The 21,996-nt window shown below is 41.5% G+C and overlaps 1 protein-coding gene across 7 annotated transcripts in view; it reads left to right on the forward strand.

Annotated features, from left to right (window-relative positions):
• LOC139817287 (uncharacterized) overlaps positions 1–21,996 on the forward strand; it is a 388,078-nt gene that overhangs the window by 131,727 nt on the left and 234,355 nt on the right. Inside the window, exon 1 of one of the 7 annotated variants that reach the window (XM_071785257.1) lies at positions 11,458–12,104. The exons of the other annotated variants lie outside the window; for them this stretch is intronic. The gene's annotated coding sequence lies outside the window, so the exon portion shown is untranslated. Of the gene's footprint in view, positions 1–11,457; positions 12,105–21,996 lie in introns of those variants that run through there. 7 annotated transcript variants of the gene reach the window in all.

Here is a 21,996-nt window from a genome sequence, read left to right on the forward strand (position 1 = left end):
CGTTGCATGTAAAACGATTAGAGTGAAACAACAATTTGTATACGTCCGTACGATTATTAGACTAATCCCTGTGTCTCGACGTAGGAAGTGATGCAGAGCGGAGAGAAAGTCGTAAACGAAACAAAAGCGTCCGAAAATCGGAAACGCCGTAGGAGAGATGGCGGGTGGGATGCCTCGAATTCTCGACAGGAAAAGCGTAGACAAAAGGGTTTGGGGGCGGCCTATAATTCAGACTTGATGGCTAGATGGACGGGGAGGGAGAGTGGATGGGTCCGCGGCAACGTAGAGGAACAGTAACGGGAAGGACGGGGGCGGGAGGGATTGCAAGGGAGAGAATTACGAGGTCACTTCCGGTGGCGCCTGCACGAGCTTCCGCTTCCGGTCGCGCAGCACACTGTCCCTCCTGCTTCAGCCGCCACCGCGACCGTCTCATCCTCCTTCTTCCGCCCTCTCTTCTCGCGTCTGGTCCTGGCGGCTGGATAGCTTGGTCGCTCGCTTTTCTGACCCCCTTTTTCACCGGGGACCCCCTTCCCTCTCTCTCTCTCTTTTCTCGTTCGAGAACCTCGTCCACTATCCGGTGCAGGACCTCGGTGCAGCGAAACTTCACACAATGGCGTAACTTGGCTATTACTATCGCGTGCCCATACTCCCCGGTCATACTCTATCGCCTATACTTCTCCCTTACCGGAGTCAACCCTCTCCCTCTTCCTCCTTTCTCATCCGTGCTCGTGTTGCATTATGCATACCCCCCACCAGATAAATGGCGGATACGGTGGACCGTTCGGCGGACCGGACTCGTGTACATCTATAATACAGGTTGGTGCGGAGGGTGCTGGTGTCCAGGATACTCCAGGAGCTCAGGAAGTTTCTCGCTTAGGTGCGCAGGTGACCCGCTCTAACTGGCGTAAATTGTCGTCGTTAAAACGAGTCCCTCATAACGCGCGCGCGATGTCACACACATGTGATTCAGCTCCGTTATAAGAAATAAAAAGCTTGCGGAAAATAATTAATGTCAGTATTGATCGTTATTTTTATGTCGAGCAGAATAGGATTAAGAATAAAACTCAAGACTGATTAATTAAAAATTAATAATTGGTATCACAAAGGAACGAAATGAAGAATAATTAGATTATTCGCTCGCCTCGAGTGTAGTAAGTGAATTAGTTATTCATTCGTTTTCACGAATGTGCCAGTTATTTCGTCATAACGGGAAAAGACAGCCGCTATTCTTATTTCGCATTTCATTCCGAAAAATTTCACTCTGGCACACAACAATTTTCTCTCACGCGTGCGATATGTTGGTATTATCTACCAGAAAAGAAGCTCTTACGCGCGAGTTTTTCCCGAGGATTTCTCCCTGGGTGAAAAATGGTGACGCGGCGTACTATCGCGAGCACGTTGCAGCATAACGATAGCGGACTCACGAACGCAAGTGGGTCACGATGCAAATAGTCGAGTGCATTTGTGCAGCAGAGCGACGGACGACGAAGCACGCCGGCGGTCGGTGTGCATCGAAAGCGCGTGGATTTGCGTCACAATGGGACGATGAATTTTTCTCGGCGACATTTTGTCACCGAGCGAAGAAAGAGAGACAGAGAGAGAGAGAATGAGGCGCAATGCTATCCCGCAAACGAGAGAGCTGCCATAAGCGTTGTTCTTACACCGTCGACTGGCGTTAACTGCGAGACGCGCAGGAAGGCAATATAACCGGCGATCGTAATTACGGCGGATCGAGGGAAGGCAATTTCCACAGTTACAGTGACCGTGAAACGATTATTGGTCCTGCCGGAGCCGTTCGTTCGCGGTGAAATTACGATTAGGCCAGTCGACCGACTTCACTCACGAAGCTCGCGCAACACGGCCGTTTAATTCGTTTGTTCGCCGCGGTTAATTACGAATACTCCGGCGTATTGCTCGCTGAAAGAGTTCAAGATACGCCGTAGTTAATTACCAGTGGGGATTACATTCGGTAGAGGATGATTTGAGTAGTGCAACGCGAAAGGGGAATAATTTCGTCAGTAAACGCTCGAAGATTCCGAACCGATGTAATTTATAATTTGTTGAAACATTATCGATTTTTGAAATGATTTTTAGCTGAGTCATATGAACGAAACGAGTTTCGAACATCTCGAATTACGAAGCGCACGAAGAACTATGGATTATTGATACGGAACTTGGAATTCTGCCAGTGAAACGAAATTGAAGCATAAACAGTCATGCTATTGAGATATTCAGAAAGTTCCTACCGACTTCATATTTCCAACCATCATTGAGCGTTATATTATCTAGCACAATAAAAGGATCAAGACAACATCTTTTTGATAGTTTTGATAGATAGTATAGATTCCATCGAGAAAGTAAATATTGCGATTAATACAATTATATTAATTTATTACATTGTAAGGTGATTCTATTTTGATTGAAAGACGTGTAATGTAGGAAAAAAATTCTGGATAAGATCGAGCGAAGGATTGAGACAAAACCCAATTCGGTTATCGCTCGTTATTCACATTTGATATGCAGATCCGATCGGATAACTGTTTTTTCCCCGTTTTTTGTGTTTTCTATTTAAGAAAAAATATCATTGGTTCACGCATTTTTAAAATGCTCTCACAGTGGTTCGCTTGATGCATATATACATTTTATCTTTATTTTTTTAAATATTAAATAAGCAATATTGAAATAAGCGAAATTAATGTTAATTTTTATTATACGAATAATTTTCTTGATTTTAAGTGAGAAATCAAGCAATAAAAGTATTCTTTCTTTTTCGAGATAATAAAAAGACATAATAGTTTCTCTCTTTCGGGTTTATTTCATTTTTAGCTTTGTAATCCTTGATACTCATTTTCTTTTATCTCGGGAATACATGATTTAATTGTACGAGTAAAACGTAATCAAAGAAAGATAGATGCGTCTGAAAATTTGTGAGCAGATATTGTGAGAATTAGTCATTAGCGATGCGCCGTGCAATTAGGCATTCAGCGAGTAGAAAAGCCCGTTCACGGGCAGACGGCCAAGGAATGCAGACACGGTTACGCGGGCGTACATCGGGATCTATCGTAACAATCCTAAACCACCGGTGGCGAGGAAAAACATGCTGATCGCAGTTTAACGCAGGCGTGACGAAAAGCAACGGCCGTCGGCAAGCCTCGGCGGCGATGCATATCGACGCGGCCATTATTTGTGCTTTATATAACTATACTGTTCGAAATATTTAATGCTTATGTTAGGCAGTTCGACAATGCAACGAAAATGTGTTCTCTATCTTTGAACACGATGCATCAAATCGTCATGTCGAGATTTTATTTCTGATAAACGGCATTTTTCAGCGCAGTCCGGTAATTCGTGATGTACGAAAAACTTTAAAAGGTGGATTTATCCCGTGCAAGAATAATATTAAACAAATCTATTGTATAGGTAATATATTTCTTAAACTGGACGATTTTTTTTGTCCAAGTTTCAGCAGATTTCTTACGTTTCGGTGAAATTTTTAATGAAGACTAATTTGTTGAAATTTCTAAAACTACATGTCTATAATCGACATATAGGATACGACTTTTGGCAGACAGTAGACATACAATTTTTTTATTAACCGACAGTAGCAAACATCGCTTTTATATTCAAACCTTCTATGTTTTGCATATTATCAGCTGTTATGGCATCTCGTCATAATATTATCGAACAACAAACCCTTGGTGACGCAGCAGAGTTTCGATGCGACGATATTTCCTGTTCGACGGTGACATAGTTGCATCAAGACAATGCCTTACTTGGGTGGACATTGCAAAAAAAAAAGACGAAAACTCGAGAGGGCGAAAATATCATCTTCCACGAACGACATGATGACTAACAACGTCGTATACGCGAATCGTCGACGTGAGACGCGCACAAACTGACGCGTTTTAACGAGCGTCACTAAAGCCAGTGCTATTCTGTTTCATAGAGCCAAAAACAACAAAGCAAAGGATCGTATGAAACACACAGACAGCAACATTAACGTAGTATTTGTACTCGTTGACTTAATTGAAATATTTTCTTACGCTTCTCCGCATTCTGGATCGATGTTAAGAAGCGCGCGTAACTTAATGCATGGCATTCCTTCGTCGCTGCATTTTCTCGCAGGTTAGATAGGTTTAAAATAAAATAACGAGAGGCATGTTTAAAAAATATTATGTTTTCATTAATTTAAGCGAAACATACATATAATAGCTATCATTATATATTCAGTACATGAAAAATTCATGGGAGGGACATGGGATGGTTGCTCATCACACTTTAGGATTTAACTCTAAAGTTCATAAGTAGATGGGAGAGAAGCGCGCCGGGAGATAACAGAGGCTTTTCTCGGAGAAAATAGTTTGCCATTCGTCAGCAAACGACGATCGTGTACTATAATATACTGAGTCGACGGATAAGTTATTGCGAGGGACAGGCATTAATTTCAGGCTGGGTCGACGGACGCGAGACGCCGCGCCGTCCCGCACGTCGCGTCTTGGAGGTCGACAGGCCGCGTTGTGTGCGCTGTGCACGGTTCAGGATCTCTCCCCGGAGGCTATTCCGTCCCGTTAACGGATAGCTGTTGCCCTTAGACGAATCGATCCTTCTTAGACGGAGGCGGCGGCGGCGGTGGTGGCGGCGGCGGGAGCGCCGACCCGCCCGCGGGTGAAAGGAGGCGAATTTACCCGGGACTTTCTCCTCGCGCTCGCGAAAGGCAAACACTCGCCGCGCCGTTCGTCTTCCCTGTTCGTGTAACGAGTCCGCGGAACTTGCCGAGACTTTCCTGGATGGGAGGAATCGCCCGGCGCTCGTTCCTTGATTGACGACGATGTCTGAGAACTGCGGCGAACTTCTCCGCGTGCGTCGTTACTTTCGTGCGCTTTGATTTCGCGATCGACAAACGTTGACTGGGATACTAATCCAAATATCGTTATTCTCCTGCTGTTGACAAGATGTATATAATCGTCGACATTGCAAACATTACATATTTTTACACAACGTACAGTTTATTTATTGTTTATATATTATTATTATAACTAAATATTTTTAATAAATTGCTTATAATAAGTTATACGACATGTAAATCTATAGTTTCTGTAATTGTCGTCTGATAGAGTTTTTGAGATCATCTTCGCACGCGATATACGTGCTATCCATTGAAATTGGTTTTCCAAATCTTGAATACATTAAAGTCATAACGTAAAACGTGGATTTTTTTGACCGAGTAAACGGTAGCTACAATGCGATACCAACAATGCAAGGGTAAAAGAAAGAGCAATTCAATCCTGCTAGTTTCCCTTCGAAACGACCCTGAAACTCTCGTAGTCACGCAAGCACGTGGAATGCCGCACGGTATATTCTCATCCCTTTTAGTGGCATTGCTTTAGACTCTTGTACGAGGGTTGTAACGACGCTGCGGAATTTTAATTCGATTCGCACCGCCGACAATTCAGCGAAAAAAAAAGGAGAAACGTCACCTTAGAAGGCCGCGGAATTCAACTTGCACGCGATAATTCCATATCCTGGGAATGGTGGCTCAATCGTACCAGGACAAGACTTATTACATATATATTCAGTTAATTAATAAAGTGCAGACTGTGTATGTATTTGTAGTCACGAGAAGCTTTCTTAATCCTGCTTAAAAATGCAGCTTTAGAATTAAAATTACAGCCAACGTTAAATGGAAAAAAGCTATCTCGAGCATCGTCTTCCTGGAAGGAACTGCGATTGTCCTCTGTGTTCGAATATCGCGGTCGACTTATTTTACCTTGAATTAATCTCAGACTCAAAAATAGCTCTTGTATCTCTCGCACCGTTTGCGCGAGATTACGTTTATCTTTTTTTTACAATTAGCTCATCGCTTTCAGTTAATTAAGCCGTACTTTTTTTCGATAGTGAATCCTTGCATCCGGGATATTGCACAATGGCTTTCGTGTACATCGTGAATATTATCTTGTCTAAATGAATTTTAAATAGAACGCGGTTTAAACGTCAGAAATATTCTCTCACGTCAAAAAATGCACTACCGGGTTTTCTGGGAGAACCGTGACGTAATATGTACATTCGGCAGAAGGAAGGACATAGCGCCAACAAAATACGAGTCGGACAGGACAGGGTACGATGCGTTAAAAAGTTAATTAAACTACAGTTAACGTGAGATCGCTCGGGCTGCTGCGACGTGCGAAACGAGGCGGGACGACGACGGTATTCAACCCAGTGTGCACAATTCCTCATTAAAGTAATTCGACGGACGCTGACAGGGCGCAGGGCACAGTGACGAAAGGATTAACGCCGCTGCTGCCGTCAGGGCTGCGAAGGGAGCCGGAGTGACAGTAATAACAGACCTGTCTGTCAAAAACGAAGTTTCGCCGGTCCGCGCAGTAATCTACGGGCCACCGCAGCGGTAACACCATTCAGTCGGCTATCTGTCAGCTATTTTTGCGCCCACGCTCCAACATCCGCTGTCGCAATCGGCTCCCTGAGCATTACACGGAGCATTTCGAAATATATAAAAAGAGAGAGATAGAGCAAGCGCCGATCGATCGATGGCGAGGTGATTTCGCGTCGATGCCGCGATGTAACGTCAGCGTGATTTTGAAAAAGGGAAACCCTGCACTGCGCTTATTGCGCGGCAGTCGATATCCTCGCGGAATTGTGACGAGTAACAAGCAGATTGGAGGGCTGAAGCTGTCTTTAACGTCACGTCGTGTCCCCTTCGTGTTTAATCGCAGTTACGAAATTGCAGCATGAAACGTGCAAATGGCTTTGCGTGTGTCCATAGACAGACGGGAAGTAATAAAGCTTTATAATCACTGACATAAGTAACGAATATATATCTACGTGTTTTCTGCAAATAAGATATAGAATTGATGATTTTGACAAATTTATCATTTTATTGAAAATAATCTGAAGATTTATATATTCAAAGACTATTATTTAAAAATGGTAATTTTTATATTATAAAAGGAAACTTGTTAATTATTACCATAATGTATCACAAATATAAAATATATAAATATTTAAAGAATCGTGAAATACATATCTATCTATTAGTTCAATTACTTCAATTCAATCATGTTATAAAAAGGTTTTGTGGTAATTTGCAATAACACGTGTGCATACGAAGTTACGAAAGCTTACCGCGTGCGTGCATCGCATAGTTCTTAATGCATATCACGGCTCATGATTTGAGCCGAGAGGAGGGGGATAATATCGGAATGCTCATTAGCGGAGGCCGCAACGACGACGTGCACGCGTACTATGGAGCGATTCCGCGAAATCTACCGCGAATGTACGTCAGCGAAAATTTCTGGTAACGGCCGATAAGCTCTTTTCGTTCTCCGCTATGTTCCCAACGGCTTTTGGAAGCATTCCATAGCCGTGGTGCACACGATTCACGCGAAACGCAGCCATAAGCCGCGTGGGCTTAATCAAATGAACCATGATGAATGAAACGGCAGAGCCGAAGCTATGCTATAGGTAGAAGCGTAGAACGGATCGCGCTCGTTTCGACGTTAGTTGATTCTCTGCCAAAAATGTGTGACGATGTCTCGACGTTATGACGTTTCTCTAGCAATAAATAGGTACCGAATGTTGTTTTTATCATCGACGTTCGACTTTTCTCTTTCCGATGACGTCAATGTAACGGTCGCATTTATTATTAATCGCGGATCACGGAAGAGAGCGAGGGCGAAATATAACCTTTACTAATGGGTGCGTTTTTTTACGTGAAAAGATGGTCAGAATTTATCTCGGCGGGGTTCTCCCGGATTGCGCATTGTATTCGGAGAGGGAATATCTTTATATAGCGTGCAAAGCGTATTTCGTGCTGGCATGAAAAGCGCATGGAATATTTTAATTAAATCCGTGCCTTTTTTTTTCGAAGCACGCATCGGTTGAATAGAAAAAAAGGCAATGTTTATAGCCACGAAATACGCTTTCAAATAAATTTATTGCCTCATGTACAGAACAAGATTAAAACGTGAATAAATAAATATTGAATCTTACTTTGCATGGATCGTTAAAAATTTCTCGAGTAGTTGCATCGAGGATTATGCGCTGCGCGCGATGACGAGCATATAAGAGAGTCCCCCACTGCTATTGTATTATATAATCTGAACTTAAGCTACTTCATTTATATTTTACGGGAGATTAAAGTATCCCTTTTTCAACATTTTCTTTATAATTAATCTGTGCATTAAGGATTACGAGAGCTTTGTAAAATAATTATTCTAATCTTTCTTGCCATGTAGTTTCTATTTAAAATGTATCGAATACTTATCTGTAAATACTGGATCATATATCTAAGCTATTACGACAGCGCGCAGAATATTCTAAAATGACGTGACTCACGGAGCTACGTGTATGCAGACATTTAGATGTGTGAATACGACAACAACGTTATAGCGTACGAGATGCAGGGACAGAGGACTCAATTTATTTGCACACGCACTTAATAACACCATCGTGTTGATGCAGTCGAGCGCTCGCTGTCTCGGTGATCAACATCGAATATAACCGTGTCCATTGTTAATAGTAGTTTAGCGTCTTAGAATTTTCTTCACAGGTCAAGGCTACGTTACACACAATTACTGTCAGTCAGTGTTAATTAAAATTGGAATTGCGTTTTCCAATATTCAATATTAAATTTCTTTGCTTTAAAGCATCATATGAGAGACCCTCGTTAAAGCAAAGGATATTTAGATTTAATTAAAAATGAAGTCTCTACTGCTAATTAAAAATAAACTCGTTAAAATCAATTTCTTACGTGGAATTTTAAATGATTCGGTGCGACGATTATTTCCCTGAATGCATATTAACTTCCGACAAGCGTTCGTATTTCTCTCCGTAAGATCGAGCATCCAGTATTAGCACACGCGTCCAATAAATCCCGGGACTTTATTTAGTTTACGCGAGTACTAATTAGGTGAACGAGACAAATAGAGCCGCGCTTTCTCCTCGCTTCGTAAATCTATTAGGGAACAGGCTCTAAATTTTCGAGTCTCGTGAATTTTGCGAAAGAGGAAGAGGGAATAGCCCACTGTCTAAACCTAAACTGAATAAAATGATGTGATTTTCTGCAGACTATTTTGCACAGTTATTTAGGCTTGGCAAACTCACCGACTCGAACTCAAGACTTTGTAGACATTCACATATATTTATACATCGTATACATGCATATACATGTTTTTATGAACAATAATCATTCGAAAAGAAATGGAAGTAAAATACGATCTAATTTAAGAGTAATAAGAAAAATAAAATCCTGTTGGAATAAGAATAAATACACTATTTGATATAAATGAAGCATATAGCGAAATCTGAATTTAATTTTTTTATATATTTTTTAATTAAAAGACGCGATTTCCGCAACGCCATTGCGATTTATGGCACTGCCGGTCGATCTTTATGCTCTCTATGACCCAGGACCATAATTTTCTCGGCTAATACGCTTAACCGTCGTCAATTCGCGGTTTGCCCCTACCGACCACCTCGATCTCACTCCATTCGAAAATAAATCAATATTATCTTTGTCGCATGTGGACATGTCTAACGCAGAATTAGGAAAAACTAATCCCATTTTCTATTTAAATTCCAAATATCCTTCAACACATTACGCTATTTCGTAATGTATTATTTTATTGTATTTTTTTTATATATATGTAAGGGAGCTTAATCGAATTCTCGCACACGTTGCCAATCCCTTGGGCTTCTGGCGTTATCTGCGGGATCGCGTCGAGAAATACGCGAACTCAAGCGGATTATGACTTCGCGGCGGCGAGAGAACGTGCTGCCTCTCCCTTTTTTCTCTTTTTCGCTCATTCTCTCTCTCTCTCTCTCTCTCTCTCTCTCGAGCGTCTGCTTCCGGCTCGATAAACCATGCTCCGCCAGATCCCACTTTTTTTTTGCCCTAAATGCGCGGCTGCGCGTCCCGCGGATTGCGAAAACAAACGTTTGCATTCGGCACCGCGGGGAAATACTACGGGTGGCGGATCGAACGATAACATTTGTACTACGGGAGTAAGCTTGTCCACGCTTTTCCTCGTGCCGTGGGTTAGGTACCTATATCGGAGATACATCTCGGGACTCGCCTGTCTGGGAGATCTTAAAAAAAGAATCGTTTGTTTTTCCTCGATCCATCCACGAGTCGTTTTGCCTCGACGGATCGAATATCCCGTTACAACGCATGGGATGTTTTATGAAGTTCCCATTCATCTTTTTGATATTGATGGGATTTACAATTCTTCTCGAGTCTAATAAACGTAACATCTATTTCATAGTTTATGAGACGCACAAATCGTTTATCATATTTCCCTAAATTCTTATAATATTACATTTCTCTTCACGATGTCTTCTTCAAAAGCTACATCTTGGAAATATTCATTACGAAATATTAATTTGTCCTACACACACACAACCACGCAATTTCGCCGCGCAATGGCGTCGCGGAGTTATTCAAAACGGTTAAGATAAATGTTTCACCCTGTACACGGACGGATTCAAATGACGTAAGAAGGAAAGCGGTAAAAAGGGTAGGAGGGTAGGTGCGCGACGGTACGGAGTGGAAGAAGAGGAGAAACGAGCACGCGCGTGGCGGAGCGCGTGTGCGCGAACATCGGGACGCCTCTCTCCCTGGCACATTGGTATAGCGGAAGGACGCAAGACGACGGGGGTAGTCGAACATCACAGGTGATGGGCGTCCCGACGTCGAGAGCGCCGCGACGCAGAGCGCGGCAAACGACTGAAAACGCGTCCATGGACGAAAATCTATTCGTTTCCTCGCACACGCATTCGCGTTTATTTGTGTACGTTCGTTCATTTGTCGCGCTTACGAGTTTTATCGCAGTTTTTTCTTAGCGTCGGTTTCGATCCTTTTCGTTGATTTTTTTCAAGAGCGGAAAACGCGACTTATGACAATGCCATAACGGAGATTATTTATATACAACCCATCCGTGCCGTACCATATTCTCTATCGTCGCTCTATTTCACTGGCAGCTCGCGAGACGCGAGTTCGTGCATCGTTGTTTGTTTCACTGTCCGCCCCGCGCCGCGCCGCGCCGCTCGTCGCTCTACTCCACTGGCCGTCTCGCGCCGCGCCGCGCCGCTCGTCGCTCTACTCCACTAGGCGCGCGACTTGCGCCGGTGCACCGTTGTCCGTTTCCACTAGCCGCCCCGCGCGTCGCGTCGCTCATCGTTCTACTCCACTGGTCGCCCCTTGCCGCGCCGCGTCGTTCGTCGCTCTACTCCACTGGCCACCCCGCGCCGCGCCGCTCGTCGCTCTATTCTACTACGCGCGGGAAGCGGGAAGCGGGAAGCGGGAAGCGCGCCGGTGCACCGCTTTCCGTTTCTACTGGGCGCGCTCCGTGCGTTGCGCCGCTCATCGCTGTACTCCACTACGCGCGGGACGCGCGCCGGTGCACCGCTCTCTGTTTCCACTGGTCTCGTGCCTCGTCAGTCGTTCTCGCTCGTTCTCCCTCGACGGTTCGTCGACTGGCCGTGCGACGGCGCTTGCGGCATCCACGAGAACGTCCGACGTCGTGCTCTCTCCGTCGTCGGTGGTGGCGAATCGTGCGCGGCGGAAGAGAGGAGTCCTCGCGTGCCGGTTGTTGTCGTCGTCGGCGTGCCCGTCGTCGTCGTCGTTCGTCATCGTTGTCGTCATCGCAATCGTCGTCGAGCTTTCGGCGTCGACCTCGCGTGCGCACAGTGTTTCCGTCCGGTGAGAATTGGCTCTCGGCCGTGCCGCTGGTTCGCGCCACGCGAGAGCCCGAGAGCGATGGAAATTCGTACGCGCGTGTCACGTCGCGGTGGTTGTTGTATCGTCGTTAATCACCGAACGCGGCGCCATAACGGAGCGCGTTCGCGCGCGATTAGAGTGTGAGGGAGCAGAGAATCGACCGAAGGATCGCGACCACGCCATCGATCGGCGATTAAATCGATCGCCGGCTGTTTTCTCGAGAGGAGCAAGTGCCGAGGATAGGCCGAAGCCTGGTGTCCGCGCGCGATTCCCGTCGATTCTCCTCGCGATTGTGCCGCAGCTCGTGTCGTAACGGGAAAGGCGGGAGAGAGGAAGGCGAAGAGAGATCGTCGCGACGAAGGAAGATGATGTGAGTGATCTCGTGCTTTGAAAATTTGACAGCACAACATCGTTGTGTGTGTGTGTGTGTGTGAAAGTAAATCTTTTTTTTTCTTCGCGCTAAGGAAACACTCCTCTACACATCCGTGTTACGACACGGTTTGTCTTTTTCTACTTTCGCTCCGCTTTATTTTTTTTTATCTTACTGCACTCCTTTTGCTCGTACACGATTCGTATAATGTGCACGTTACGAAACGAGTTGTTTGCGTTTGAAACCATGATTCACAGCCGTGCGTATTTACGATCGCGTAATTTTATTAATAAATTATATGCTTTAGTGATTTTTGATCGAGCGAGATATACGTTCGGGTTCAGCATTAAGTGCACAATGAGAAAGCGAATTTGTTAATTGCCAATCTTTCTCTCGTTGATTTTTGTACGGATCAAGTTTGGCATTAGTGATACTAAACGTGAGGTGGCCAGAAAATAACATCGATGACGCCGTCGTATATCCGCGTGCATTTTATCGCAGATAAATCTGTCATAATCGTATTGACAAACTTCCGCGCACTGCTACGTTCGCCGAGAAACGGCTATACAAATAAAACTGTGCTTTACGGTGGGAATGAAGTCTCGCCGGTTTGCGAGAGACATTTACACGCCTGCCGCTCTTGTTGCGAAACGGCCTCGTGAAAATACGATTCTTATTACAGACACGAAATACGATAGCGAGTCTTGAGTGGGTATTTAGGTCAATATTTTTACTAATATATGTATATATATAAACATTTATTAGACACAGATATTTAACAAGATATCAATGCCTCTATTCATTTGAAATCGAATACAAGTTGCTTTATAGTATACATCACTAATATAAATTAAGAAATTTTTACATTTATTGCAATAATTAAATTAATAAAAATTAATATAATCGTTTAAAATTTTTATTTTAGAAAATGATGTAGTGTTTTTTAAATGTCGATATTTCTTTCGTTGGTTTCAACGTTTCAATGACTTATGTCGTATTTTATATTTTATTACACAATCAAAATCGCGCAATACGAAGGTAAGATTACAGTAGATCATGTACTTTCTAGTTGCTCGGTCGCACGTGTCGCGTCATTATTGTTCCTTTTGTCAGTATAGAAGATATATGGCGATTTGGCGACGTGCCGATAGCACGTGTCCCGATCTTTGTTTTGATTGGACATTGATTGCGGTACTTAAAATGCTGAGACATTTATCATATCTCAAATAGATGGATGATAGATGATGTAAATGAGAAGAAATATATTTTTATATATTTCATATTTTACTATAAAACCTTACGATTATATTTTTATTATATTATTTCTATTATTCCATTTTTAATGTACGGTTTGTTCGATAATGGATTAAACTCAAAAAGCTCTTTGAATGATTTTAAAACCAAATTTGAAACGCTAATGGTTAATCGATTATGTAACTCATCCAACAGCAGATACTGTTTACAATTGCGTTCGGGATATTCGCAGACTTTCTGTCAAATGTTCAATTTTATTATTATCAATGGCGCGATCAAAGTTTCAATGACTGCTTTTATGATTTAATGAACGGATCGTCGTGGGTGTGTGTCTCGCGAATGTACAAAAGACTGTAGCTGTGTAAAAAGACAGTCGATAAGAACGATTCGTATTGTACATTAACGCGTATATTTCCGGTTTGGTAAAAGCACATACATTCCTCGATGAACAAGTAGAATATTTTATAATTGCTTTTCGACTTTTTCCGTTTTATTGAGACACGACTTTTTTATCGACAGTTTCTTTTCTTATTTCAAAAAGACTTTAATACAAATTTTATTTAAGATTTTGTAAGATAGATTGGAAGTTTCTTAAAGTTGCTTTTTGCTATTTTTTTTAATTTATTACCAAGAAAAATTGCAAAACAAAAGAATTATCCAGAAAAGAATAGATCATACAAATAAAGAGATGGATCTAGGATACGTTTAACGGCCATTACTCGACGATATTTCCGCAGATTGTGGCTGACTATTGCAGTTTGAAATTTTCTTCGTGTCATAAGAATCTATGAATGGAAGACGATTTGCAGAAAGCAGGCAACGCACCAAATGCGCCAACGAGATGAGTCGTGCCAGACGTTTCCTTTCGGTAATTAGGTCAATCTGTGCCCAATGAGACGTTACTCGCGCGTTCTTGTACGATCGTTCGCGACGTTCCGCCTCGTTTAGGACGGCGAGATCGTTCCCCCGATTCTGAAGGTTTTAATTAAATCTTAGATATTTGCATCGCGCCTTTACACGCTTATGGGACACAATGCTTGTATCTTGGCTTTAACTGTGTAAAGGAACTTGCAATTAGTATTGTGTGCGCAATGTGCTTGTTTCTGAATTGTAATAATATTGAAATTAAATTTATTTATATTTGTTACGTTAATATATATATATATCACTTAACTTTTTTAGGATATTAGAGAAACGCTAAGAAATTGTAATAATTTTAGACACGTTCGTCATGAGGTTAATTTCTTCGCGAAGACCTCGATCTTCCGATAACGAACGGGCCGCTAGAAATAAATCACGATCAGGCACGCGCGCACATTACGTTACGTTTGACGAGTCCTCAAAATACTGCGCTCCGTTTTAACTTTGCAGCGCTTAAAACACGACGTTGACGAGACCGTGTTGCGAAATCAGAGTCTCTCTCTCGTTCTTTCTCTCCCTCTTTACCTCCCTCTTTCTTTCGTTCTCTCCGTGACCGTGCAACCATATAAATAGAATAACTTACATTGTGTATCCCGTGGCCACAGCCGTCCGAGATCAGCGACCATCCCCGACATAACGTATTGCATCCTTGCCGCATGTCGAAATGTTAGCTTCTGCATTTGTTGCATTTTTACTGTAAGTGCACGGCGCGGGCGATGTGCACTTTCTTGCCGGTAAGGACACTTTTGTTATCTATATCACGTATGAAAATAATTATCTACTTGTTGCGTAGGCGAGCTAAATAAACTGCGGATTACATGTCGTTGCGAGAATCGCTTTAATTCCGATTAGTAATCGATATTTTTTCCTTGTGCGGACGGCGCTGGGTAAGATTGATAATATCGAAGTAGTATATAAATAGTTGATAATATTCTGTGACTTTTTTGAAGAATGAGAGAACAAATATGTTATATACGTATATATGACATATTTTTTCCAAATTGCAGTGTAATATTGATTTTTGTTTCAAGACCAATTTATTTTAAACATGAGAGGCATTTAATGCTTCTTATTATTACACATACTGATGAGGCATCTTGACGGGAAATTTATACTTGTCTTGGCACATAGCACGATTGTTTGGCTACCATTTTGTAACAATGTGAAATCGGTTTGTTTGATTTTGATCTAATTATATAGGTCGACGTACTAATTCTATTTGTCACATACGGGATTAAATACAGTAATTAGCGTTAAATAATTTGCCACTAGATTTATTTTGCTTAATCTTTTTTCTTAAAAGATAAAATATACAGAGTTCTTAAAAAAATATTGGTTTATATGAAAATAACTTTTTTAGATAAACAGAACTGATGATACAAGATGTCATAATAACAAATGTATTTTATCTTCGAAAAGTCTCCATTTGTTCGCCATCACTGTCAACATATTTTTGGAATCTTCTCTAGGTGGTCTCCAAAGTTCTGAAGCACATTTCTTTGGGTATTGTTGCAATCCACATTTGCAATTTTCTGTCGGAGATCTTGCACATTGCAATGATGAACAAGTGAAGACTCTTTGAAGACAAAATATATTTATTACTATGATGTTTTGTGAAATTATCAATCCTGTTTTTCTAAAGAAGTTACTTCTATATAAGTGTTAACATTTTTTTTCGAAGTACCCTGTATAGTGAGAATATATATATATATACGAATCTTCACACAACTATAATATCTCTAAATCTCTTGCGATACATATTATTTTAACACTGATTTTTTCTCTCCTCAAGTTGACGTGTACAAAGAAGGAGGTTCAATAGCTGAGGGATAAATCGTTCGTGCGTGAACGTGCAGGTAGCAACCGTTTTCCCCGAATAAACCAAACGCGCGAGGGGTCGAGATCACGGTCGCACCTTATCAAAAGTGTCCTACCGTTTCCGTGGTAACCCGGGGGAGTAGGAGTCTGCGATATTTCCGACCTATCTTCCGTCGCCTCCCCTTCAAGGTCGATTCTTTTTATCGGCAAACCGAGAGCAACCGCGAGCTCCCGTAATATAATTTCAGACGTCGCAATTATTCACACGGATTTTTTATATTAAAGCTTTTTTATGAATGTAATATGTCGCGCGAGGAATATTACGAAATGTCTGCTCGCTGTGTGAAATAAAATATTATATCGCGACCGGCGATAGGATTTTTCTACGCGAACCATTGAAATGCGTATTTTTATAAAATATAATTATGAAAATATCTTTATATTTCTAGAGATATTTTTATCATTCTTTTTTTTTTCTATTGAATTATTTGCACATAATTATTTTTATGCGTGTTTAAATGTGTTTCTATTTACACCGTAGACAGACGTCTATAATCCTATAAAAGGAAATATCATTAAATCATCTTCTTTTCGCCTAGGAAAGTAAAACAGAAGGAAAAAACGCAACTCGCTCTCGATGCTTACTCTTCCGTTACACCGGGTCTTACTCGCGATTCATTTCCGGTTGCATGGACGGTAGTTTCCGTTTATTGCGGTTGTTCCACTCGCTCACGCGGTCCCACCGTTCTTCTTTCCTGTTCCTCGCGGAATATTTCTTCGCGTTCCTTGGTTTATTTCAATATATCGCTGCGGGAGGAAATCGATGGAACTCGTTACGAACTTTCTGCACCGTAGAAAAGCCGGCGACTAGGTGCTGACTTCAATAACAAAAAAAAAAAAAGAAAAAAAAAGAGAGAGAAAAGGAAAGAAAGAGAAAAGAAAAAAGTCGGATAAACGATTTCTGCTGCACGCGAGATCTGAATCGTGAAATTGCCTGCAAGCTCGATGGAGTAAACTTTTTCAGGAAAAGGAATCCCGTGTCGAGAGAGAAAGCCACGTGTGCGCACGTACGATCGAAAACCGCGGAATGTTTCGATAATGCCTATTCACCTGTCGTCGGCGTCCTGCAACTTTAATTTAATTAACGACCTCTTTTGACACACGTCTTCTTTTAGCCGTGTTAAAGAATTTGACATTAGAATGGATCGATCGCGATGCTCATCGAAAATTTTTCCTAAAAATAGGGCCGCGCACATGAAGAGCGCCAGACACGCCAGAACTGTTCTTTTTTTGTTTATTTCATATCCATTGCCGGTCAATTTCGGGAAAAAGGGCCATCGCGCTGAATGTGACACACGACTGACACGCACGTAAACGTCATCGTGGCTACACATTGAGGCCAAACCGACAGCTGTTCCTCGTTCTCGTCTCCTGTCTTCGTTCTGGATATTTCTACACCTCTCGATTTACTCTTGTCCGTTATATGGCGTTTCCTATCGCTGATAAGGTTGACCTGTTGTTACACGTGCGTAATGTCATTGTTTCGTGTTTGGAAGTTATCCAAGAAATATACATAGATTTATATATAACTTTTATTGTGCACAAGAAGAATCATACTAATCGCGCACAAGATCGTATGCAGAACGTCAAATGTTTATAACGCTTTTTATAATTTAATACAATAATTTTAATATTATAAAATTTCCAACATATTTATTCAATAGTTTTAAAAAATTATCCATTTCTAAAAACAAATCTCTTTAAATATGTGCGTTTTCTCTTCTTATATATTTTATTAGGGAGAGAGTTTTCCGGGCAGACGCTAATTGTTGTTGATTAGATGCATCAGTCGCAATTAGAGAGCTTATTTGAAGGAGATACGGAACATACTGGTCATACGATGTTTCACGTTCGCAATTTCGAGACGACGAACATTTGTTGGCAAACCACGAAGTCCTCGAGACATTCTCGTGTCGCATGCTGAATTCATTAGGCTACCTGACTGGCGCTTTGTGCGATTCCATTTTCTGAGCTAGTCGCGCGTGCTCGCCTCGAGGACGTACGCTTTTATATCGGTATCGACGCGCGCCTCACACAATAGCGCCCCGTCGGCATTTAGAGTACGCAATGGTTAGAATTTAGATGTTGCTTGCATCACAAATGCGGTACCTTGAAACAGTAACGACCGGTATTTAAGAAGAACTCAATTTCGTGTTTAATATTCGCGTTTTATATTTTATTGATCTATTAACGATAATAAATTAGAAATAATTTATCAGATTATTTTTTTCTTTGTATCGTATTATCGATTTTATATTACGTATATTTAAATTCCTCGGGGCTTGTATTGCTCACTCGCATTTTTCATTTTTACTTCCCCGTCGCGAAGAAATAGGAAGAAGCGCTTTGAAATATCGCTCATGCTAATGGACGAATCCGGGAAGAATAAACATGTATCTTAAGAGTAATGACGCGCAGGAAGGCGGGCGTGTAAAGAGGTAACGAGATATAAAACGGTCATTTAAATGTCATGAAGGCCCTAGAGGGACGGGACACACAAACGGGCGGGTTGCATTTTTGTCCTTCGGTGCAACAGTGTTACGGTCGTTAGGAGGCGATCGTGCGTGCAAGATGACGCGGCTTCTTTCTCTTAATGCTTCTCGTATTCTTTTACGGTTATCACTGCACCGCCTGACGACGATCACTTCGGGCGTCCACGGGGTATCTTTACTTTAATGACTCCCTTAATCGTTGGATACCGGGCGATCTTCCTTCACGACATCGTGATATCTTTATATATTTTCGCGTTGGAGTCAAGTTGATCTCGAAGTGCAACTCGAGAATTCGATGCTTGTCGTTGTCGAAAGAAAACGTTATGCAAAACGGTACAACTTTGCAAGATTTAATGATGTTATAATATTTTATAGTCTTCCTTTTGAACAGGAATTTACGATTATAACTAGTATGAGAGAGAGAGAAAATGAAAGAGAGATTTGTTATGTACGGAATATATTAATTTTTTAGGAAATGGTAAAAATGTAAACTTTATTTGTTTAAATTTATTTAGTGAAAGTAGAAAAGAATATTGTAGATGTAATCGAGCTAATATTTTTAAAATTAAGTTAGAAAATTTATATGAAACTAAAAATAAATTTAAAGACTAATACGAAATTAAAAAGGGTAACGCAATAATTAGCGTGATTCGATAATTGCTACCATCAAATTGAAAAGCTACTTAAGTGATAGGAAAATCATGTTTTTCATCGATTTCGATAGTCATTCCGCACTTTTTATAGAACATAATAGCTGGGAGCAGATGTCTGAAAATCAAAGACTTAGCAATAGCTCCGGGCAACGATGCTGGCGAACAGGAAAAGCTCGATAAAATCGAAATACGCCATGTCGATCGCTAGGTTGTTCGGCTTTAAGACCTTCCACGATAACCACTGAAGAAAACCTTGCAAGCTATAGTCATTGCTTTGGAATCTTCGTGGTCAATTGGATATCCGGTGCATCGTATCGATTCTTATGGCTCAAGTGGGCTTACGATATTTCTTCCATATAGATACTTGCCCATTCAGATGCATGTAAATTGGAGTTTAGTTGAGTATTTATAAAATTGGTTTTATGAATTTATATAGAAAGTATGCGAATGACGTAAAACTCATAACCGATTTTAGATCCATAATTTTCACATTTTCTCCCAGAGTACCGTATAGTTTTACACAATGGTATAATTTATTTAAAAAGCAGCGAAAGATATTTTTTCTTGTTATGTGAATCTACATGTAACTTTACATGCTGTTACGAATTGGAGCACTCAGAATTGTGCGAAGGCAGGAAAGAATTCTGAATATTCGAATAATAAGTTTAATATATCCACGATGTACTCTACAAGCGGATATAGATATCCGCGATCGATCGCCTTCGGTAATGTTTCGGAAGCGAGAGAACGAGCCGCTCCGGTTCTGCCGATTCTATACATGTATTGCTCGCACCGTAAGCGCGTATTAACGTGACTCTTCTATCTCTCTCTTTATTTCTAGCACATCTCTAACACATGCGATACGAAGCATTTTGAATATTAATTAGTCATTATTTCACGCGAGATATACGTTTCTAATTTAATCTAATTATTTTCTCTATAATGAGGTTGGTTACATAATAAATTAAAAAATTATTTAGTTAGTTAAAAAATTAGTTATATAAGTCTAAATATTAAGGATTTGAATCAGGTTTATGTTTTGCGTTATACAATATTGTAAGAAAATGCACGCGTGTAACATTTTCTTGTTCTTTCCGTACTTTTTGTCGCTTAGGAGCGGATGTGAGGGAAGTATGAAATTCATTACCGTGTATACTAGCAGTCGATGCCAGTAACAGGGTAGTAATAGTGGACGGCGACCTTAGCCATTACTTGCAGGGATCTTTAATTTCGGTTGGTAAGTTCGTCGGGCCCGAAGTGGTTGACAAATAAAGCTATAGGAGTACTCGCTGTGAAGTTTCCGCGCGCAAGTCAAGGCTGAATATCCACTTTTCTACGTGTCGAGCACCCTTGGTTCTAGGCAAAAGGAACAGAGACAGAGATAAATAGATAGATAGACAGAGAAAGACAAGCGGTAGAAATGAGATGCCGAATGATTGAAAGAGGGAGAAGCAGCGAGACGGAAAGCGGAGACGAAGAGAGAAGGAAAGAGAGGTCTAGGATTTTGGCGACACTCCAGTCTTTGTATAAATATCACTGGGAGTCACCACGTGCCCTTCTCCCTCCCGCTTCTCACATCCCCATCCCTGGCTATATAAACTTTATTATTTTTTCCCCTGTCCACTCCATGCTTTTTATCATATCCTTCGCCGCGCGCGTATCAAGAGGCGCGACTCGTCCCAGTCGTACGTCACAACTCGTAATGAGGTTTAGCGTGCTTTCGCTGCTTCCACGTGTCACGACTCTTATGCACGTTCGCGTTGTTCTGTATTTTTCGCGCGAAAGGTCTGGGTTGAGCGAAACTTTCTATCGTACAGTTCGTATCGCTATTCGAAATTATGTTGTCGACGAAGCAGTAATGTTGACGTAATTTCTACGGATGTCAGGCATCAATCATTTGTGTTCATGTACATTAATTATTTTTACGAGATTACATAGCTCGATATTTTTACGAATGAATTATATCGCGTGATGTTGCTTCTTACTTTTTTGCTTTTGCGCAATTGTTGTTATTGCCAGCTCTACGATGTAGTTGCTAGAAATTAATGACATATTGCATTCACGTGACAGTTGAGGCTCATAAATTTTGCTTTAATTTTGGAGTCATGGACTATTAATTTCAACATTACAGTGTTCTAGAATAATGTGTTTATCATCAAGAGATGTATGCTAAATTCTAAGAATGCGCGAAGATACAGAGTAATGAAAGCCATTTCGCAATTGTCAATCTACGTGTAAGCTACTTGACAGTCTATTTCACGTCCCATAAATGTTGAGGTACAGTCCACGACTAATTTACAAGCGGAGAATGCGAAGCCAATCCTTGCGTCACGCTGCTAACAATATCATCGCTGAAGATGAGACGACGACGTTATCGCGCGTGTCCGTGTTATTTCTCGTAGTAATAGAAAGCTTGTGTGTCTTTCCGCCGCTATGCATTCCATTTTTCGCTTTGCGTTCACGCATCACGGCATTTGACCTTCATGCGAAATCTCGCGGAAAATTGTTTCGAAAAATTCTGGGCCAGCTGGGTGCGTGCAGTTACGTTCACGAATACTACTTCGAGCGCGGAAGGAAGCGCTCTCGTGTAACATCTTCGATATTCCCTTATCCTCGAAGGACTGCCGGGTTTCTTGCGAGAACGGTGAATGGGGGCATAGAGGTGTTCGTCGACGACGAGTAGAGAGTATAAAG

This window comes from Temnothorax longispinosus, chromosome 8 (genome assembly GCF_030848805.1).
Source record: "Temnothorax longispinosus isolate EJ_2023e chromosome 8, Tlon_JGU_v1, whole genome shotgun sequence".
In the NCBI taxonomy this organism is placed as follows: Eukaryota; Metazoa; Arthropoda; class Insecta; order Hymenoptera; family Formicidae; genus Temnothorax; species Temnothorax longispinosus.